This window comes from Procambarus clarkii, chromosome 45, assembly GCF_040958095.1.
Source record: "Procambarus clarkii isolate CNS0578487 chromosome 45, FALCON_Pclarkii_2.0, whole genome shotgun sequence".
Taxonomy (NCBI): domain Eukaryota; kingdom Metazoa; phylum Arthropoda; class Malacostraca; order Decapoda; family Cambaridae; genus Procambarus; species Procambarus clarkii.
In genome coordinates this window covers 27,301,892-27,323,336 of record NC_091194.1, presented here as the reverse complement: position 1 = coordinate 27,323,336, position 21,445 = coordinate 27,301,892, and the positions used below count along the sequence as shown (strand labels likewise).

General features: G+C 34.8%; 1 long non-coding RNA gene across 1 annotated transcript in view; it reads right to left on the bottom strand.

Annotated features, from left to right (window-relative positions):
* Window positions 1-21,098, bottom strand: part of LOC138350483 (uncharacterized) — a 142,579-nt gene extending 121,481 nt beyond the window's left edge. The window contains exons 1-3 of the long non-coding RNA XR_011222134.1: window positions 20,950-21,098; window positions 16,520-16,679; window positions 15,722-15,828 (exon numbers count right to left, since the gene is read on the bottom strand). This is a non-coding gene — a long non-coding RNA (uncharacterized lncRNA). The remainder of the gene's footprint in view (window positions 1-15,721; window positions 15,829-16,519; window positions 16,680-20,949) is intronic.
* Window positions 21,099-21,445: the final 347 nt, after the last annotated feature.

Below are 21,445 nucleotides of genomic sequence, written 5' to 3'. Positions count from 1 at the left end.
TTTACAACTGAAATAGAAAAACAAAAAAATATGATAAACAAAATAGAAATTGAAAACAATAAATATGAAGAAGAATTGAAAACCCAAGTATTGTATTTAGGTAAATTAAAAAAATGTGAAGGTAAAATAGAGGAAAAAGACAAACAAATAAAAGAATTAGATAATAGAAATATAGAAAAAGACAAACAACTAACAGAAAAAGACAAGCAAATAACAGAATTAGGTAATCAAATTGAACAGTTAAATATTTTAACTAATTCAAATAATACTGAAATAAAATCTAAAAATGTTGAACTCAATAAAAAACTACAACTATGTACCACACAATTATCTGAACAAACACAAAAAATAAATAGAATAAATGAAGAATTAACTCAAAGTTATAGACATATTGCCGGGTTAAAGAGTTCTTTAAACGAATGCGAAAGTGATAAAAAAATAAAGATTGATATAACTGAAACTTGTAAACGAGAAATAAATGAAAAACAACAACAAATAGAATTTTTTAATCTAAAGCGGCTTAATGAAAAACATCAACTAGAAGAAACTTACAAAAATGAACTTGAGAAATGTAACTATGAAAAACATGAACTAGAAAAAACCTATATGAAACAACTCGGGGAACAAAAACAAGCCCATCAACGGCAATATGAGGAGGAGTTATTATCACTTTCGATTCTTACAAAAGAACTTGAGAAACATCAACAAGAAGAAGAAACTTATAAACAACTTCAGGACCAAATACTAAATAAATATAATAAATTATTGAATAATATAAACACAACAAATATTTTTAATAATACATTATTTAATATTTTTTTAGAAAAATCTATATTATCAAATGATGATATAACTAAATGTTTTTCAAATATATTGTTTATAAATAATAGTTATTCAAGTGAAACAAATAAACTAATTGAAGAAATAATAATAAAGATTATTGATCATTTTAATACAGAACACAATAATTATATTCGGCAAGAACACACAAATAGAATTGTTAAGTTAAATGAAATTATTAACAGTAGTAATTATAATGATGATCTACAACCGGAAAATATAGCAAATATATTATTTACTAATGAGGAAGAAAGAGGGTTATTTAATCAAATACTAAATAGTTTCAAAACTAATATTACCAATGAAATAGTAAAAAAACACAAAAAAGAATTAATGCCTTATGTTGATTTAAATGGTGTTTTAAACCGTCAGTTACAAGAACCAAATTATTTGGCTAAAATGTTAGTAGATCAACTTGCATCTACGGATTTAGTTAAAGAAAATATAATAGAACAACTTGCGGATTTATACAAATATACAAAAGAAACAAATTATGAAGTTATAAAGGTATATACTTTTATTACAATTATATATACAATTTATCAGAACGAAATTAAAAAAAGATTTTAGCGTACGAAATGTAAAACACTTTTATGTAATTATCTTGCAAGTGATCGCAAGTCATATGGTGATACTACTGGAATATTAGCCATTCAACAAATGCAGGAATCAGAAAATTCGATATTAAAACAAAAAAATAAAGAAATTAATTCTAAAATGTTAGTCATGACTTCTGAATTAAAAGAATCGAAAATACATTTGTCGATGATTAATACAATTGACGTTTCTTCAGACTATGATGAAACTCTAGTAGAAAAGTTCACCTCTATTATCAGAACTATTATTAATGAACTCGTTGCTTACCTAGCAGAGAAGTGCCGAAAAAAGTATTTGTTATTAGCATTCGATCAGATTAAAGTAAAACAAATATTTTGTAGGAATAGTGTGGCCCAAAATGATATGAAACAATTATTCTATTCTCTTTCGAATCATATTTCTAAATTTATATTCTGCGCCCAGTTCTATAAAAATCTTGTTACGGTAATAAACGATAAAAATCTTATGCCTTCTATTCAATTAAACCTACATTTTTCACAAAACCTATATGACATCAATACTATGAAAACAGCTTTATTAAACTCCCAAAATATAAAGAAAGCTATTAAAACTCCCACTGTTTTTCCAATTATATATAATATTAAGGGTTTAACACTGATTGGAGAAAAAATTAACATTGACGACGATGAAATTTACAAAAACCAAATAGTGTCTATTGATAACAAGGATAACAATTTAAAATTACTTACAATTTTGAACAGTGATGATATTGAACAAGAAAAGAAATGGTTTATTGAAACACAAATAATAAAGAAGTATATAAATGTAATCGGCGATGAAATCATATTTAAAACAGTTTCATCACAGGAAACAACAAAAACATCAAAAACATATAAAACAACAGATACGGGGACAAAACAAAAAGATGCCAAACAACGATCAAAATTAAATACCCAAGACAGACGAAAAAATGAATTATTGACTCTGAAAAAGAATCAAAGAGGAAAACAGTTCATGAATAGGAGAGGAACAGATGGAAAGCAATTGGAAGAGGAAGTTGATATTAATCCAATAAATGACACCAGTTCATCAGTTGAAGGTAAAGAAGGAGGATATTAAACCAATAAATGACACTAGTTCAATAGTGCTAGAAGAACAGAAGGAGGATGAAAAGGAAATAGAAGAGGATGTAATAATGCTAGATGAAAAGAAGGATGATAAAAAGGATTTTTTTTTTTGGGGGGGGGTTGAATAATAAAAAAAAATAAAAAAAAAGGAGTAGCAGGTCGGGGAGTAGGTAAATTAACTCAACTCCAAAAATAGAGGGAGAGAGAGAGAGAGCATAGAAAGATTTTAAGAAAACATTCAGCCTTTGATTATATACTACTTATCCATTAAATTATGTGTTTATGATGTAACAAAATAATCAGAATTAGAATTTAGTAATCGGCCTATATTAGTAAAAATATAGAAAATATTAATTATAATAACTTGTATTGATTCAGCAACCTATGGTGGAGGGAGGGGGATGGGATGGTGGTATAAAAGGAGAATTTCTGCCTATTTAAGAGTCACAACCCCTTGCTCTCTCTCCAGCTCCAGTGTCAGGTGTCAAGTAAGGTTCAATACAGTCAACTGAAATTAAGCAGTTTATCATTCAGCAGGGTAGTGGCGGGCGTCATTCCAGTATAACTGTTGATCCATATGCAGTCATCTAGTCCAGCAAGAATTACATAACAAGCTTCAATTATCAATTCCTTACCAGTTCAGTTTATGAATCAAATCATAAAAACCACACACCCTATTTCTTATTGTTATAGTACCTACATTAACTACTTATGTATGCAATGATCAGGTACAGCCAGCTATCTCAGCTGAAGGAACAAGTCAGAATATACCACTTCCTAAGCCATTTGGAAACATATAAAGAGAGCATAGTGAAAAATACTCTAAAATGATTGACTTGTAATTATTTGTCTCTTTCAGGTAAATTGACATTTAGAGATTGATTTTTTATTCATTATACTACAGTAAAACACAATTATAATAGTAATTTTAATTTATTGTTGTTCATTCTTTCCTCCCTCAATCCTCCCCCACCCCTTGTTTTTGAACTGATGAAGGGTTTCGAGATAACTACTAACTCTTCTGGGGAAGCAAAAGAACAAACTGAAAGAGGCCAAGCTGCATCTGTCTTACTTGAGCATATGTCTTGTTTGGTTGCATCAACGGTAAAAGCAAGGTCATCTTCTTCATCTTCTTCCTCATTGTCGTCTTTATCGTCGTCATCAGACTCATTCGAAAGTGACCGGTTCATTGACAAACTGAAGGGCTTGGTACTAAATAAGGCCATAAAGAGAAAGAAAAAGAAGAAAGAAAAGGCACTAAGGAAGCATGATTCCATCAAAATCAAATGGCCATGGTCTTCAGATGGAGATAATGACACCAAGTCAGGGGAGGAATGGGAGAAGCAGGAGAATGTGGAGGAACTTGTCTTCGGTCAGGAGACAACAACAGGCACAGGTATGTATTTGTAATTAACTTTACTAATAAGTGAAAATTATGACGTTTTAGGTCTGACCTAGTTAGTCTAGGATGGACTGAAATTAATCCTCTTAATTTCAGTTGTACGTTATTTATTTTTTCGGGAATAAAAGTTTTTTAAATTAGTGATTTCCTATGCTCTGTTAAAATTTATTCGGTAGAGAATATATTAATGTCTTTCTTATTGTCTTTCTTATTGTATTGAGATGTCGAAGTGACAGACACTAAATGGAAGATAGAAGTAGTTCAGACCATTCGGAAGTTACCTTTTTTTTTTTTTACAGAAGCCATCATGGATAAAATCACACAGACTGGAGAAAAAAATGAGGAATGCCTGTATAGCAGAACCTTGAAACCGATTTCTGAATGTTGTTGGACCACAACTGCATTGTGGTGGCTTATTTCCCCCAGAAAATGCTTTTACAAAATAAGCATGAATGGACAGTTCAATCAGAAAATAGTAGTAGTTGTTTTTCTTTAGTCACTCTAAATAAATAATTGGGGTTAAAAAAGGTAAAAGAATGAGATACTGAATATATTATATTATATTATTTCCACAAATCAATTTATTTTATTATCCTACCCCAACCCAAATTTTACCAAAAGGACAACAGATTATTATTATTATTTTTTTTTTACAAATCTGACTAATTGACAATTGCTAAGAAAGCCATACAATTTCGCGTAGCCCAAGTAATGGAGTCTTAATAATTTTATTTGGCATTATTCTTTCAATGGTTTTATCAAAGTCATTTCTAGACAGATTTTGGTCAATTGTTCCAAATTTGGTGGCTACGCAATATAACTGTCTCTCATTGTCCGATTTCAGTAATAATCTGGTGAACTTTGGTTCTAATCTCCTAGTCATTTTGACCAAACCACACACTAGAAATTGAAGGGACGACGACGTTTCGGTCCGTCCTGGACCATTCTCAAGTCGATTGTGATGAGGAGGTAGGGGCAGGCAATAAATAGGCAAGAGAGAGCTGAGGAGGAAAGTCAGGTGTAGGGGATAGTAGTAATGAGAACTGCAGCAGGCCTATTGGCCCATACGAGGCAGCTCCTATTATAACCACCGAAGGAGTTAGTAATAGGAATAAGAAGAGGATAGCAAGGGAGCGTAGGAGAAGACAATGAACAGAAAAAGGGAGAAGAGAGAAAGAAAAGGAAAGAGAAAGAAAGAAATGGAAGGGGGAAAGCTTATGTTAAGTCACGTTTGTTAGAAAGATTAGAGCATTTGAGTATATACAGTGAAAGGGAAGAGTCCACAGCAACAAAGCCAGGACTCAAGTTCATGTTGGGCACATTGTTTATAAGAGCCGATTCTACAAGACGGCGTCTGTGTAGAGTAGAGGCAGGAAAGATTATTTTGGAGGAAGACCAATCAATGGGATGATTAGAATCCCTCACATGGCAGAAGAGAGCATTGTTAGTGTCTGCAGACTTAACACTTCTCTTGTGTTTTTTAAGTCTGTCATTCAGTGTACGGCCAGTTTCGCCAAAGTATTGGAGAGGACAAGATGAACAGGAAATAGAGTAGACACCAGCAGCATTAGAAGCAGGAGGAGCAGTGTGAACTAGATTGCTACGAAGTGTGTTAGTTTGTCGAAAGGCGAGTTTAATGTCAAGAGGACGAAAGGTATTGGTAAAAGTTTTGAGTTCAGATATGAAGGGAAGGCATAGTACAGTGCTACTAGTGTTGGAAGCAGGTTTAGGATGAAAGAAATTTCTTTCATCCTAAACCTGCTTCCAACACTAGTAGCACATTTATAATTAAATTAATATCATATGACCTCAAAATTGTAAATGTTTATGCTATTAAAATATGGATGGGTTCTACTCAAGAAGGATATCCTGCAGCATCCCAATTGCAATTTATACTGCGAGTCGTTGTTGAGGAGGAAAAAAATTATTGTTCCTATATGTTTGTGGAAATCTTCTTTAACACTGAACATAATTTCAAGTACCCCCATGATCCGGATTACTTAATAGTGCCTATCGCGGGATATAGGTCCTACGCCAAAGATCCTTCCACATTTCTGATGATGATACAAGCTTCCAAACAGGAACGAGAAGCTCTGAGAGAGATGATGAGAGCAGACGGAATATCGATTCCATCGCCATGTAACAAAGTTGATAAGGCAGTGCTGAAAAAGCTTATGTCCATAAAACAATATTTGAATCGGCATTATTATTTTAGGTACCTGATGTTTAAAAATATACGTTGGGAATTAACCCGAGATGTGAGAGATTACGAAGCATGGTTTAAAAATAAAAAATGGCTTAACTACGTTAGTCACAGGATGATTCAACATAAACCCTATTGTTTACATGATGGATCTTTTTTTAACGAGCCTCGTCAAGATATAATTTAGAGGAACCCCATCTATGAACTTAGATCTCGTTTTGGGCGGGATCGTGATTATATATTTCGAGTTTTCAGTGATGGTGATAAAAAGTGCGATGATATATGTTGTATTAACCTAGGAAACATTGACCGAATTTATCATTTAAATTCGACGAAGAGCGAACTAATTGCTCGAATAGTGGCGAAAGAATATGGATCATTTTATGTAGAAAACGTAAACAGCGTACTTTTCATAACCCGAAATCCCCATCTCTTTATGGACCTCATTCAAACGGGAGAAAAGGAAGAAATCTGTCATTTTATTATAGAGGCGAAGGTTTATTATCATTACTACTATGTAAAAACACCTACAACCCAAATAGTTTGCAGGCAATGTGCGTCGATCAATTTGTGAATTCCTTTTTGGATACTACTAGAATGGGATATTGGACCGTGGCCTGCTTACGTAGAGCAATATACACCAACTGTAATATTCCTCATTTTTTAAAACACCATTTAATCAAGGAAGTTCAACGGAATCTAATGATTAGATCGTGGGAAAGAGCAGTGGCAGATGAAACAACTACTGAACTTTTATTTCGAACACCCTACAGACTCTGAGATAAGGAACATTGGCCAATTGGATAGCGATCACTATTCATACATTTTGTATGCGTTCACAGGTCCAAAACAGTGGTGACATATTTTTTGGGGGGATTGTATAAGAGACACAAAGCAATGGATTAGTCAATAATTGTAATATTTTGTATGTGAAAATAAGAACAGATTCCATGAAAAACTTTTTTACTGAATTGATTATATTCTAAAATATTTGTTTATTATTCTTATAATAAATAACTCTAAAGTTGGGAGCAAATGCTAAAAGTATAAATAAAAAAAATTGATGAATCTTAATAATGTAATAATGCTCAACCAATTAATTCACATATTTCTTTACATTAGAAAGGGAACTTAAGTGACTGACTGAACTCTGGCCGATAGTAGATTTAACCAGTTCAGTTATCATTTTTTGCACTTCAGAGTTACGTACTTCTTCCGTTAGTCGCAAGGCAACATTTTGTAAATGATCCACACTATCTTGAAGCCTCGACAATTTAGTTAGCACAATTTAGTTAGCACCAGTTATATGGGTGGTTAATTCATATTGGGGATATTTAGCCAAATCTATTGAAGGTTTCGGTAATCTACCTTTAGTTTCCAGGTAATCAAGACATTTAAAAACACAAGTAATGTGTTCGTCTTTCGTCCACTTCCAGCATTTATAGTAACGATCCATATCTGGATAATTAAATTCGTCTAATTCACGTGGCCACCTGTCATCATTATTACATGATTTCACTATTTTTTTGGTAGTTAGGAGATCATCATTTGAATAAAAGGTTACTAAAATATTTTTAAGTTTTGCAGTATCATACTTTTTTCTAAAGAATAAAATATAGTTGATCATTTCATTTACTGACGACGTCATTATAAATAAAATAAATAAATATAAATAAATAAATATGTTTATTCAGGTAAGGTACATACATACAAGTGATGTTACATTAATGGATTGATATATAGATAGAGCTAGTACATACAATGCCTAAAGCCACTATTACGCAATGCGTTTCGGGCAAGAAAAACATTAATATCTAGAACTTAATACTAATTGAGCATAAAGAATAAAAAGTGTTGAAAACAAATTCAAATAAAGATAAAAAAAAGGGGGAACATGACTGAAAAAGCAGCACAAATACAATAGGTTGACAAACAGTGTTGATTAAAAAAAAAAAATAATAATAATAAAATAAAATAACAGACATGGGTTGACAATAAAGGAGTGAGGTGGGTTACAGGGAATTTATTAGGTATTGTTTAGTTTTTATCTTAAACTGGTTGAGAGAGGTACAGTCTTTAACATGGTTGGGAAGGTCATTCCACATTCTGGGTCCCTTGATTTGTAGAGCATTTCTAGTTTGATTAAGTCGTACTCTAGGAATATCAAAACTGTATTTATTCCTGGTGTGGTGCTCATGGGTTCTGTTACAACCTTCAATGAAGCTTTTGAGGTCAGGATTGGCATTACAGTTCAGCGTTTTATATATGTATAATACACAAGAGAGAATGTGCAGTGACTTAATATCTAACATATTCAGAGATTTGAGTAAGGGTACCGAGTGATGTCTGGGGCCAGAGTTGGTTATTGTCCTAATAGCAGCTTTGTGTTGGGTAATGAGAGGACGTAAATGATTTTGGGTAGTAGAACCCCAAGCACAAATACCATAGTTGAGGTATGGATAGATGAGGGAGTAATAGAGAGTAACCAGGGCAGGGCGGGGTACATAATATCTGATCTTAGAAAGAATGCCAACAGTTTTTGAAACTTTTTTTGATATATTTAGAATGTGACCCTGGAAATTCAGCTTGTGGTCGATGAGAACGCCAAGGAATTTGCCATCTAATTTGTTACAAATTTGGGTATTGTTTATTTTGAGATTTATCTGATTAGAGGATTTATTGCCAAACAGAATATAAAACGTTTTGTCAATGTTAAGGGTGAGTTTGTTGGCAGTTAGCCAAAGATGGACTTTCTCTAGCTCAGTATTTACTGTGGTATTTAGAGCAAGGGGATCAGGACTGGAGTAAATGAAGGTTGTGTCGTCAGCAAATAGAATTGGTTTGAGGTGTTGGGAGGCATTTGGAAGGTCATTAATGTAGATGAGAAAGAGGAGAGGGCCAAGTATGCTGCCCTGAGGAACACCAATGTTGATGGGTAGGGTGGGAGAAATTGTATTATTCACAGAAACATACTGGAGCCTGTCAGTAAGATAAGATTTGAGGTATTGCAGGGAGTGTCCTCTGACTCCATAATGATGTAATTTAAGAAGAAGGTTTTGATGGTTGACAGTGTCAAAAGCCTTACGCAGGTCCACAAATAACCCAACAGGAAACTCCTTTTTATCAAGAGCTGCGTGAATTACGTTAATCATACTAATAAGTGCATCGTTAGTGCTTTTTTTGGGTCTGAAGCCATATTGACAAGAGCTAAGTATATTGTGTTTGGCTAGAAAAGAGTAAAGCTGCTTGTAGATTAGCTTTTCGAATATTTTTGACAAGTTAGGCAGGATTGATATAGGTCTATAGTTGTTAACATCAGTGAGATCACCACATTTGTAGACAGGGGTTACTCTTGCTTTTTTTAGAATGTCAGGAAAGGTTTGGAGTTCAAGTGACTTGTTGAAGAGCAATGCAATAGCAGGGGCTAGAGATCTGGAGGCTTTTTTGTAAATTAAAGTTGGTATCTCCTCGAGGGCACTAGACTTGGTTTTAAGGGAAAGGATTATTTCATTGACATCAGTGGAACTAGTAGGCTTTAGGTACAGAGACTGTGGATAGTTACCTGTAAGATAGTCCTTAACATCAGTACAGGAAGATGGAATATCATTTGCAAGGGATGACCCAATGGAAGAGAAGAACCTATTGAACTCAATAGCAGAATCAGAGGCTGAAAGCTGACCAACGTTATTGGAAAGGAGTGTTGGTTTGTTATTTAAAATCTTCTTTGATCCCAATATTTGTGAAATTGTGCTCCAAGTTTGTTTAATGTTGCTCTTTATTTGGGTAAATTTATCTTCATAGTATTTAGTTTTGGCTCGTCTAATTATTTTAGATAGCAATAACGAGTAATTCTTTGAGAATTCTTTGGAGACTGTTCCTAGCCTATACTTCTTCTCAAGGTCGTGTTTTTTGTTAATGGATTTAAGTATTCCCTTTGTAAGCCAAGGATTGTTAAGTCTTTTGCTTGTGACTTGTTTTGTAAGCATAGGACAGTGGGTGTTATAAAGGCTAAGAGTTGATTGTAGAAAAGATTTCACTGCTAGGTTGATGTCCCCTATGTTACCTAACTCGGACTCCCAGTTGACATTATCAGCAGCAGTTATAAAATTGTTTATAGCAGTTTCATTGTGCAGCCTAAAGCTTAACTCCCTTGTCTCTAGAGGTGGTTTGCTAATGTTAGTTAAGAGAAATGTGGGGTAATGGTCTGTAGTGCTATCGGTGATTATACCTGAAGTAAGCGGAGAGGTTATGTTGGTCCAGATGTGATCTAGAGTCGTAGCAGTACTATCAGTGATTCTAGTTGGTCTAGTGATTAAGGGTATGAGGAAGCAGGAATTCATACAGTTGAGGAAGCTAACAGCAGTAGGGTGTTCAGGCTCGCAGAGGTCAATATTAAAGTCCCCTGCGATAATTAGATGGTTTTTGTTCAATCTGTTATCTAGTATTAGATTTCTAAGGTTTGAGTTGAATTCAGACACATCAGTGTTAGGAATTCTATAGACTGCACCCACAGACAGGACAGACTCGGCACCCTTGACTCTGAAACTGGCGAAGATATACTCCCCACAGCAGTCTCTAGTTCTAATTATTTTTAAGCATGTTAGTTCTTGGTGGTAGTAAAGAGCAGTACCACCACCTCTCTGCATTTGACGACAGTTGTGAATTGCCGAGTAGTTACCCAGCAAACATTTTCATGTTTTTAAAACATCCTAAAAACGACATTTCATTGTTTTCAGCACGTTTATAATTACGTTTAGAAAAGGTTTTTTGAGAATTTTTATATACAACCTTAAAACGTAAATAATTAACATTTCTAAAAACTTTTTTATAATCTTTTAATTACCTACATTAAAACGTTTAGGGTAAATTAGGGTATAATAATTTTGTAATTCATATCTGAAATAGAAAGGGAGAGAAAGAAAGAAGACATATCTGAGATAGAAATGGACATCCTATATATGTATGTGTAAATTACAAATAAATAGGGTACAAAAAGAGAATTAAAATATTATATTTATTTAATTAAGAATGAGTAATACAACAAAATATATGTAATAGCTCGAAATATATAGACTATATCTATAACAGAATATAAAAGTAAAAATTTAAAAATCTATAAAAATCTATATATGCAATATGTGAACACAATAGATTTTGTGATCAAGCAGCCTGTGATTCATGTCATGCAGAGATCAGTCTGACGTTACAAGCAGTTATTGTTACTTAAAACTAAAACAAGTAAAATTTTCCGAGTATACATATAACACTATAGTTTTTCTATGACTAATAATAAAAATCTATTAATCAAAAGTTTAGGACTAATTAACTAAAAATAAAAATCTACAAGTGAATGTAAACACAGTCAAGTATAATATTCATGTAGAAAGAGAAAGAAAAAGAGAGAGAGAAGGAAAGAAAGAGAAAGAAAGAAAGGGAGAAAGAGAGAGAGAGAGAAAGAAAAGAAAAAAGTCATGTATAATATTCATATTAGCACCATGCAATATAACTTAGATTAAGTAAAAATCTCAGACATTTTTAAATCAAATGAAATATGAGAGCCAGAGAGAGAGCGCCACAGAGCCAGAGAAAGAGAGAGCCAGAGAGCGAGAGAGTGTCAGAGCCAGAGAGCGAGAGAGAGTCAGAGCCAGAGAGAGAGAGAGCCAGAGCCAGAGAGAGAGAGAGAGCCAGAGCCAGAGAGAGAGAGAGAGAGAGAGAGAGAGCCAGAGAGAAAGAGAGAGCCAGAGAGAGAGAGAGCCAGAGAGAGAGAGAGCCAGAGCCAGAGAGAGAGAGAGCCAGAGAGAGAGAGCGTGAGCCAGAGCCAGAGAGAGAGAGAGTCAGAGCCAGAGAGAGAGCCAGAGCCAGAGAGAGAGAGAGAGCCAGAGAGAGAGAGAGCCAGAGAGAGAGAGAGAGAGAGAGAGAGAGAGAGCGAGAGCCAGAGAGAGCGAGAGCCAGAGAGAGCGAGAGCCAGAGAGAGCGAGAGAGCTAGAGAAAGAGAGAGAGAGAGCCAGAGAGAGAGCCAGAGAGAGAGAGAGCCATAGAGAGAGAGAGAGCCAGAGAGAAAGAGAGAGCCAGAGCCAGAGAGAGAGAGAGCCAGAGAGAGAGAGAGAGCCAGAGCCAGAGAGAGAGAGCCAGAGCCAGAGAGAGAGAGCCAGAGCCAGAGAGAGAGAGAGAGCCAGAGCCAGAGAGAGAGAGAGAGCCAGAGCCAGAGAGAGCCAGAGCCAGAGAGAGAGCCAGAGCCAGAGAGAGAGAGAGAGAGAGCCAGAGAGCCAGAGAGAGTGAGAGAGAGAGCCAGAGAGAGAGCAAGATAGCCAGAGAGAGAGAGAGAGCCAGAGAGAGAGAGAGCAAGAGAGCAAGAGAGCCAGAGAGAGAGAGAGAGCGAGAGAGAGAGAGAGAGAGAGAGAGAGAGAGAGAGAGAGAGAGAGAGAGAGAGAGAGAGCCAGAGAGAGAGAGAGAGAAAGAGCCAGAGAGAGAGAGAGAGAAAGAGCAAGAGAGCCAGAGAGAGCGAGAGAAAGAGAAAGAAAGAGAAAGAAAGAGAGAGAGAGAGAGAGAGAGAGAGAGAGAGAGAGAGAGAGAGAGAGAGAGAGAGAGAGAGAGAGAGAGAGAGAGAGAGAGAGAGAGAGAGAGAGAGAGAGAGAGAGAAAGAGAGAGACAGACAGAGACAGAAAGACACACACACAACAAAAGAGGAGACAGAACAAAATTAAGGCAAGGAGAGAGAAGACAGAACAGAAACAACAGAGAGAGGAGAGAAATGAGAAATCATTGAAGAGAAGGGGAAGAGAAACACAAGATAAGAAAAAGATGCAAGAAAAATATACAAGATAAAAATGACATAAATGAATACCACAAATATAAAAAGTAAAGGAAGAGAGAAGCTAGAAGAGACAGGAAACGAGAGGTGTTAGAAGAGAGGAGGAAAGGAGAGATTAAAAGTTAAGAAAAACAGGAGAGAAACGTAAAAGAAATAAAAAAAGGGGACATTTGTGAGGAGAGAAAATAAAGAGACCAGAGAAGACCATATATCAAGAGTGTGAGGATAAAGACTTATATATTTTCTTAGTAGACATCCTCTGGCTCTTGTTGCCTCTCTTGTATACGAATTGTACTTGCAAGTTTTCCCTGAAAAGATATTAACAAAATTAATATTTAATTATTTATTTATATAAATTACACACACACAAACTTATATATATATATATATATATATATATATATATATATATATATAAAAAGTTTGTGTGTGTAATTTATATAAAAGTAACCATGTCTTTTTGGGAATAAAGTATGCAATGCATTATAATCTGGAAGAAAATGAGCTTGAAGCAGTTGAAAAACCTGACTTGTGGAGAGGTCATTATGGGGAACTCAGATATTTCCTTAAGGAATTTGACAAACACTTTCTGTTAGGACATGAAGTAAATGAGATGTATGTCAAGTTTTGTGAAATATATGATAATGGCACAACAAAATTTATACTAAAGCAGAGATGCAGAACTAGGAAAAGGGGAAAAATTGCCCAAACATACAAGCAATACACAGATGCGAGAAACAACAATAGCAGTAAGGAGAGGGGCAGAAAGACTATGACTTTCGGTCATATTCAACAACACAAATATACATACACACACACACATTATTGGAAAAAATTGGAATTGGAATATTGGAAAAAATAATTAAAACTAAATGGGTAGAACACCTGGAGAGAAATGATATAATTTCAGACAGACAGTATGGTTTTCGATTTGGAAGATCCTGTGTATCGAATTTACTCAGTTTCTATGATCGAGCAACAGATATATTACAGGAAAGAGATGGTTGGGTTGACTGCATCTATCTGGACCTAAAAAAGGCATTCGACAGTTCCACATAGAGAGGTTGTTCTGGAAACTGGAAAATATTGGAGGGGTGACAGGTAAGCTTCTAATATGGATGAAAAATTTTCTGACATAGAAAAATGAGGGCAGTAATCAGAGGCAATGTATCGGACTGGAGAAATGTCACAAGTGGAGTACCACAGGGTTCAGTTCTTGCACCAGTGATGTTTATTGTCTACATAAATGATCTACCAGTTGGTATACAGAATTACATGAACATGTTTGCTGATGATGCTAAGATAATAGGAAGGATAAGAAATTTAGATGATTGTCATGCCCTTCAAGAAAACCTGGATAAAATAAGTATATGGAGCACCACTTGGCAAATGGAATTTAATGTTAATAAATGCCATGTTATGGAATGTGGAACAGGAGAACATAGACCCCACACAACCTATACATTATGTGAGAAATCTTTAAAGAATTCTGATAAAGAAAGAGATCTAGGGGTGGTTCTAGATAGAAAACTATCACCTGAGGACCACATAAAGAATATTGTGCGAGGAGCCTATGCTACGCTTTCTAACTTTAGAATTGCGTTTAAATACATGGATGGTGATATACTAAAGAAATTGTTCATGACTTTTGTTACGCCAAAGCTAGAATATGCAGCTGTTGTGTGGTGCCCAACAACAGAAGTTGGCCCATATCTTAAGAAGCACATCAACAAACTGGAAAAGGTGCAAAGACATGCTACTAAGTGGCTCCCAGAACTGAAGGGCAAGAGCTACGAGGAGACGTTAGAGGCATTAAATATGCCAAAACTAAAAGACAGAAGAGGTGATATGATCACTACATACAAAATAGTAACAGGAATTGATAAAATCGACAGGGAAGATTTCCTGAGACCTGGAACTTCAAGAACAGGAGGTCATAGATTGAAACTAGCTTAACACAGATGCTAAAGAAATATAAGAAAATTCACTTTCGCAAATAGAGTGGTAGACGGTTGGAACAAGTTAGGTGAGAAGGTGGTGGAGGCCAAGACTGTCAGTAGTTTCAAAGCGTTATATGACAAAGAGTGCTGGGAAGACGGTCTCATCCTTTAACTACACTTAGGTAATTACACACACACACACACATACATATTATATTATATTATATTATATTATATTATATTATATTATATTATATTATATTATATTATATTACATTATATTTATATTTATATATATATATATATATATATATATATATATTTATATATATATATATATATATATATATATATATATATATATATATATATATATATATATATATATATATGTCGTACCTAGTCGCCAGAACGCACTTTTCAGCCTACTATGCAAGGCCCGATTTGCCTAATAAGCCAAGTTTTCATGAATTAATATATTTTCTCTATTTTTTTTCTTATGAAATGATAAAGCTATCCATTTCATTATGTATGAGGTCAATTCTTTTTTTATTGGAGTTAAAATTAATAGATATATATGACCGAACCTAACCTATCTTTATAGGTTAGGTTAGGTAGCTGAAAATGTTAGGTTAGGTAGTCGAAAAAACATTAATTCAAGAAAACTTGGCTTATTAGGCAAATCGGGCCTTGCATAGTAGGCTGAGATGTGCGTTCTGGCTACTAGGTACGACACATTATATATATATTTATATATATATATATATATATATATATATATATATATATATATCGGACAATTAGTAAAAAAAAAAAAAAAAAAAAATTAAATTATTTTACCTTGTACCTAGATCCACCAGGCCTGTTTGGTGCCTGTTTCAGTACTTCAGAAATCTGGAAGGTCACATCCTCCTCCTCAACTTGTGGATGTGCGTTGATAGATGATTCTGTAAAATTAAGTTATTTATATAATAATAAATTCAGTATAACAATAATATTCTGTAAAATTAAAAGTAATTTATACATCAATCAGATAAAACTCTCCAGAGATGGTGATACACAACATATAAAGGACAAGTTTCAGAACAAAATATGCATTTAGGAATAAGGTTTTGTACATGTAGGTAGCACATGAGAAAATAAGTGGAAGGTGATCAAGTTTATATTAACATGTTAATGACTTTGTTAAGGCTTTGCAAGAATGAAAAAATATTAATAATATAATATCACCTACCAATTAATTGTACATCATTTATAAGTCAATTATTTGCATTATTATTATTCAATACTAATGATATAAAAATGCATTTTGTAATCTACTATTTATGCAAGTATTAAGCACAGGATCATGAAATAAACTGCAAAATACTGTAATGGATAAACCAATTAATTTTACATTTTCCTATAGCTAAGTCAGTCAGTTCTATTAGCAGCAGAGAACAATTATGCCCAACCTCTATTAAATGAAACAATCTTAAGAGCAAGTGATAGAAATATAATCATTTATGCTTGGGATTATGGAATGGTTCCAAATATGAAAAATATCAAGTTTTTTGGTTAAAATTTTTTAACTTAAAATTTACATTTTTAAGTGAATTTTAAACTTTAAAAAAATTATTTAATTTTTTGGTTACTTACTTAAAATAACATTATATAGTTCTTGTTTTTGTAGAAATGCCAATTTCTTCTTTTGCCCTTCCAGACTGTATAGTGACCACAGGCCGTTTGTTCATATCTTCATTATTCTTCGAACTGTGGTTTCACAATCAGACCCACGTACACTGGTTAAAAGCATCACCTAAAAGCAACAACAAAAATGTAGTACACTGACGAATTTTGAATATATATATATATATATATATATATATATATATATATATATATATATATATATATATATTAGTTGATTTTATACCCGCATTAGGTCAGGTGATAATACAATGAAGGTGATAATAAAGCCATTCACAACTGCAGGCCTAATAAAAAAAGGAGGTGGCATAGCAATATCTTACAAAGATACCTTCATCTGCAATAGTCTCATTAGTAATAGAGACGACTATTGTGAATATACCTTTGCCAAGTTCTCCAGTAAATCCCTTAAATCCTCCTTGACTATAAGTGCCATCTATAGATTTCCCAATACCGACATAGCTTCATTCTCAGATAACGTAAGGAATCTTATCATAAATAACAATCTCAACAAAAATCAAACCAACTTAGTGGTTTGTAATGGTGAACAAAACATGCAGATACTTATATATAACCTGTGAATAGAGTGTAATAACACCAAAACTATTTGTTTATTGTTTTATGACCATAATAATTGAATCACTAATATGATTCACTAATATATAATCCTAATAATAATCACTAATATATAATCCATTGAGCATGCTGCATCTCTTTCAGTCTCTTTGCAATTTGAACAAGAGGGTTTTTAATTGATCGAACCATATTCTTAAAGTAAAGTAAATGAGATGTATTCCATATTTTGCAAAATATACGATGAAGGCACACAAACATTCATACCAAAACTGAAGGGCAGGATTTATGAGGAGACATTAGAGGCATTAAATATTCCAAACTTGAAGACAGAAGGAAAAGAGGAGATATGATCACTACGTACAAAACAGTAACAGGAATTGATAAACTTGACAGGGAAGATTTCCCGAGACCTGGAATTTCAAGAACAAGAGGTTATAGATTTAAACGAACTAAACAAAGATGCCGAAGAAATGTAAGACAATTCACTTTTGCAAACAGAATGGTAAACGGTTGGAACATGTTAGGTGAGAAGGTGGTGGAGGCCAAATCCGTCAAAAGTTTCAAAGCATTATATGACAAAGAGTGCTGGGAAAATGGGACACCACGAGTGTAGCTCTCCATCCATCTGATTGATAACCCAAATGAATTTTTCATGGATATGATACCAACATCAAATCATAAATCAGATGTGATCCTATCCCCACTGGATTTTGAAGAAGCCATAGACAGTATGCCTATGCACTCTGCACCAGGCCCTGACTCTTGGAACTCTATATTCATCAAGAACTGTAAAAAACGTTATCGCAGGCCCTTCACATTCTTTGGAGACAAAGCCAAGATACTGGCATTGTCCCTGACATACTAAAAACCGCAGAGATAGCACCGCCCCATAAAGGAGGAAATAAGGCAGAGGCAAAAAACTACAGACCGATAGCACTAACATCGCACATCATAAAAATCTTTGAGAGAATGCTAAGAAGTAAGATCACAAAATACATGGAATCACAGCATCTCCATAACCCCAGACAACATGGTTTCAGAACAGGGCGCTCTTGCCTATCACAGTTGCTGGACCACTCTGACATGGCACTAGATGCCATGGAAGACAAACAAAACGCTTTGACAAAAAAAAGCCTTTGACAAATGTGACCATTGTGTTATTGCACATAAAATGCGTTCAAAAGGAATTACCGGAAAAATAGGCAGATGGATATACAACTTCCTGACTAATAGAACCCAATGTGTAGTAGTCAACAAAATAAAATCTGGACCATCAACCGTAAAGAGCTCAGTCCCCAAGCGTACTGTGCTTGCTCCAATACTTTTTCTCATCCTCATATCGGACATAGACAAGGACACAACCTATAGTACTTGATCATCCTTTGCAGATGACACTAGAATCTTCACGAGAGTAGGCAACATAGAGGACACGGCAAACCTCCAATCAGATGTAAATCAGGTCTTTCTATGGGCTACAGAAAATAACATGGTGATTAACGAACATAAGTTTCAGCTCATGCGCTACGGAAAAAATAAAAAATATAAAAACGGAAACCACTTACAAAACTCAGTCAAATCATAACATTGAACGGAAAAGCAACGTAAAGGATTTGGGTGTACTGATGTCAGAAGGCCTTACATTTAAAGAACACAATAAAGTAGCCGTCACAACTGCAAGAAAAATGACAGGATAGATAACAAGAACTTTTCACACTAGAGATGCTATACCGATGATGATAGTTTTCAAGACGCTAGTGCTCTCTAGAGTGGAATACTGCTGCATAATGAAAGCCCCTTTCAAAGCTGGAGAAATTACTGACCTATACTTATGCATTTATCTTCGGTTTAACACAACAGGCACCAGACACACGCTAGGCATCATACACACTAGGATAAAACAAACATTAGGCCAGAAGTCAGAAAAGAATTCAAAGAATTTTACTGGAAAGGCTTGCTGTTAGGAAAGGAAGTAATTGAGATGAATTAATGCACAGTATGTCAATTTTGTGAAATATATGATAAAGGAACAAAAACATTTATACCAAAACAAAGATGCAGAACTAGGAAACACGATTTGTTCAACTGAAATTTCAAGACGGACAGAGACCAAAAGACACAAAAATGGAATCAATATACGAAGAGGCCAAACCCCCAAACATACCAGTAATACAAAGAGAAACAACTACACGGCAGTGAGGAGAGAGGCAGAAAGAAATTTTGAAAAAAAGGAACAAACAAATGTAAAGTAGAACAAATCATATTCTATAAATACAGCAACAACCAATTGCAGGTAAAGGATAATATTCAGAGCTTTTAAATGCATGGATGGCGAAATACTCAAGAAATTGTTCACGACTTTTGTTAGACCAAAGTTGGAATATGCAGCGGTTGTATGGTGCCCATATCTTAAGAAGCACATAAACAAACTGGAAAAGGTGCAAAGACATGCTACTAAGTGGCTCCCAGAACTGAAGGACAAGAACTATGAGGAGAGGTTAGAGGCATTAAATATACCAAATATACTACACAAATATATATACTACACATGCACAATAAACTACCCTACACAGGCTGAGTATGGTGTGTACAATAAATTATTAGCTAAAAGATAAGACTGAGTTTGTATAAATGGGGGTTAAGTCAGAGTGGGAAAATGTAAGTGGAGTGCCTAAAAACCCTGTCCTGGGACCTCTGTAATTCATAATATATACAAATAATTTAGACTCAGGTTTGATCAGCAATATTTGAAAATTTCCAGACGATACAAAAGGGATTTTTTTCTGGATTCAGGATTATTTTTTTATGGCTGAAAACAGGTTTTCAGCAATAAAAGAAATACAGTATTGCTGGAACAACCGTCGACATCTTCAAGAGAAAACCTGAACATCTTCAAGAAGTGAAGATGACCTTGAGAAGAAGTATAGGTTGGGAGAAGTATAGGTTAGGAATTGTCTCCAAAGAATTCTCAAAGAATTACTCGTTATTGCTATCCAAGATAATTAGACGAGCCAAAGCTAAATACTACGAAGATAAATTTACCCAAATAAAGAGTACCTTACCTAAAAATATGTATGTACCTTACGTAAATAAACATTTGATTTTGAAGTGCCGGACAAACAAGGCTGTGGTGGATATGTGGGCCTGAGGGGCCTGTCCAAGCAACAGCCTGTTGGACCAAGCTCTCACATGTCAAGCCTGGCCTTGGAAGGGCTTGGTGAGTAGAACAACTACCAGAACCCTATAATGCATGTATCAAGGTGTCCAGGCAGTGAGCACCACATAATGCAGTGCAGTCCTGTAAGAATAAGCACAGTAAGTATGGGCATGGAGGGGGTGCAGCAGTGGCTTGTGAAGGGCTGGAGAGTAAATGGACATGCCCAGGGGTAAAAAGCATTAGGGTAACAGAACATAGCCCATAAAAATAGTAATGACAATGAATGAATAATTATATGAATGCAATAATACTTCATATCTCGATAGGAATACTAAGCAGGATGCAAGACAAGGTACTGGTGGTGATAGTGGTTGGTACAAGTCCTCACATCCCCACAGACACCAGTAACAGCCCTCACCTCCCAACACAGTACCCTTGTAGCGAGTTAATCTTATACTCGCTTCATTATCTTATAGCAAACTAATTAACACTAATTACAGAAGCTACACAGGTGATACTTTGGTGTGAGTTGAGCGCACTGAGCGTCGGTATCGCTACACCCTTGTTCCTTAACAACCCTTTGGACCTTTATTACAGAAAAATAGAATCAATTAATTTAATAAAATATAAAATATAAGTGCTTACTTACGATAATACTATCGGTGGAACACAAAATCTTCTTCTTCTTGATAGTAGGTGCAGTTTGCATGAAGGGTTAGTCCTCGCCATGACTGAACTGACGACAAAATGGCCGATGTGTTGATATGGCGTCAGGTGACGCTGTGACGTCACAGGTGAGGGACGCTTTGCGCATTACTCCCTCGTACTTAAAAAGTACTACAGGTACTTTTTGGTTTTATTTTTGAATATGGCAGAAGTTGGACAGCTTTTCAAATCATTATAAGGGAGTGAGTTCCATAGACTAGGTCCCTTTATTTACATAGAGTGTTTACATAGATTAAGTTTGACTCTGGGGATATCAAAGAGATATTTATGTCTGGTGGGGACGTGGCCATGTGTTCTATTACATCTGTCCAGGAAGAGTTTCAGAACAGGGTTTGCAGTTAGAAAAAGGGCTTTATAAACGTAATTTACACAGGAGAATGTATGGAGTGAATTTGTTTAGCATGTTTAAGGATTTGAAC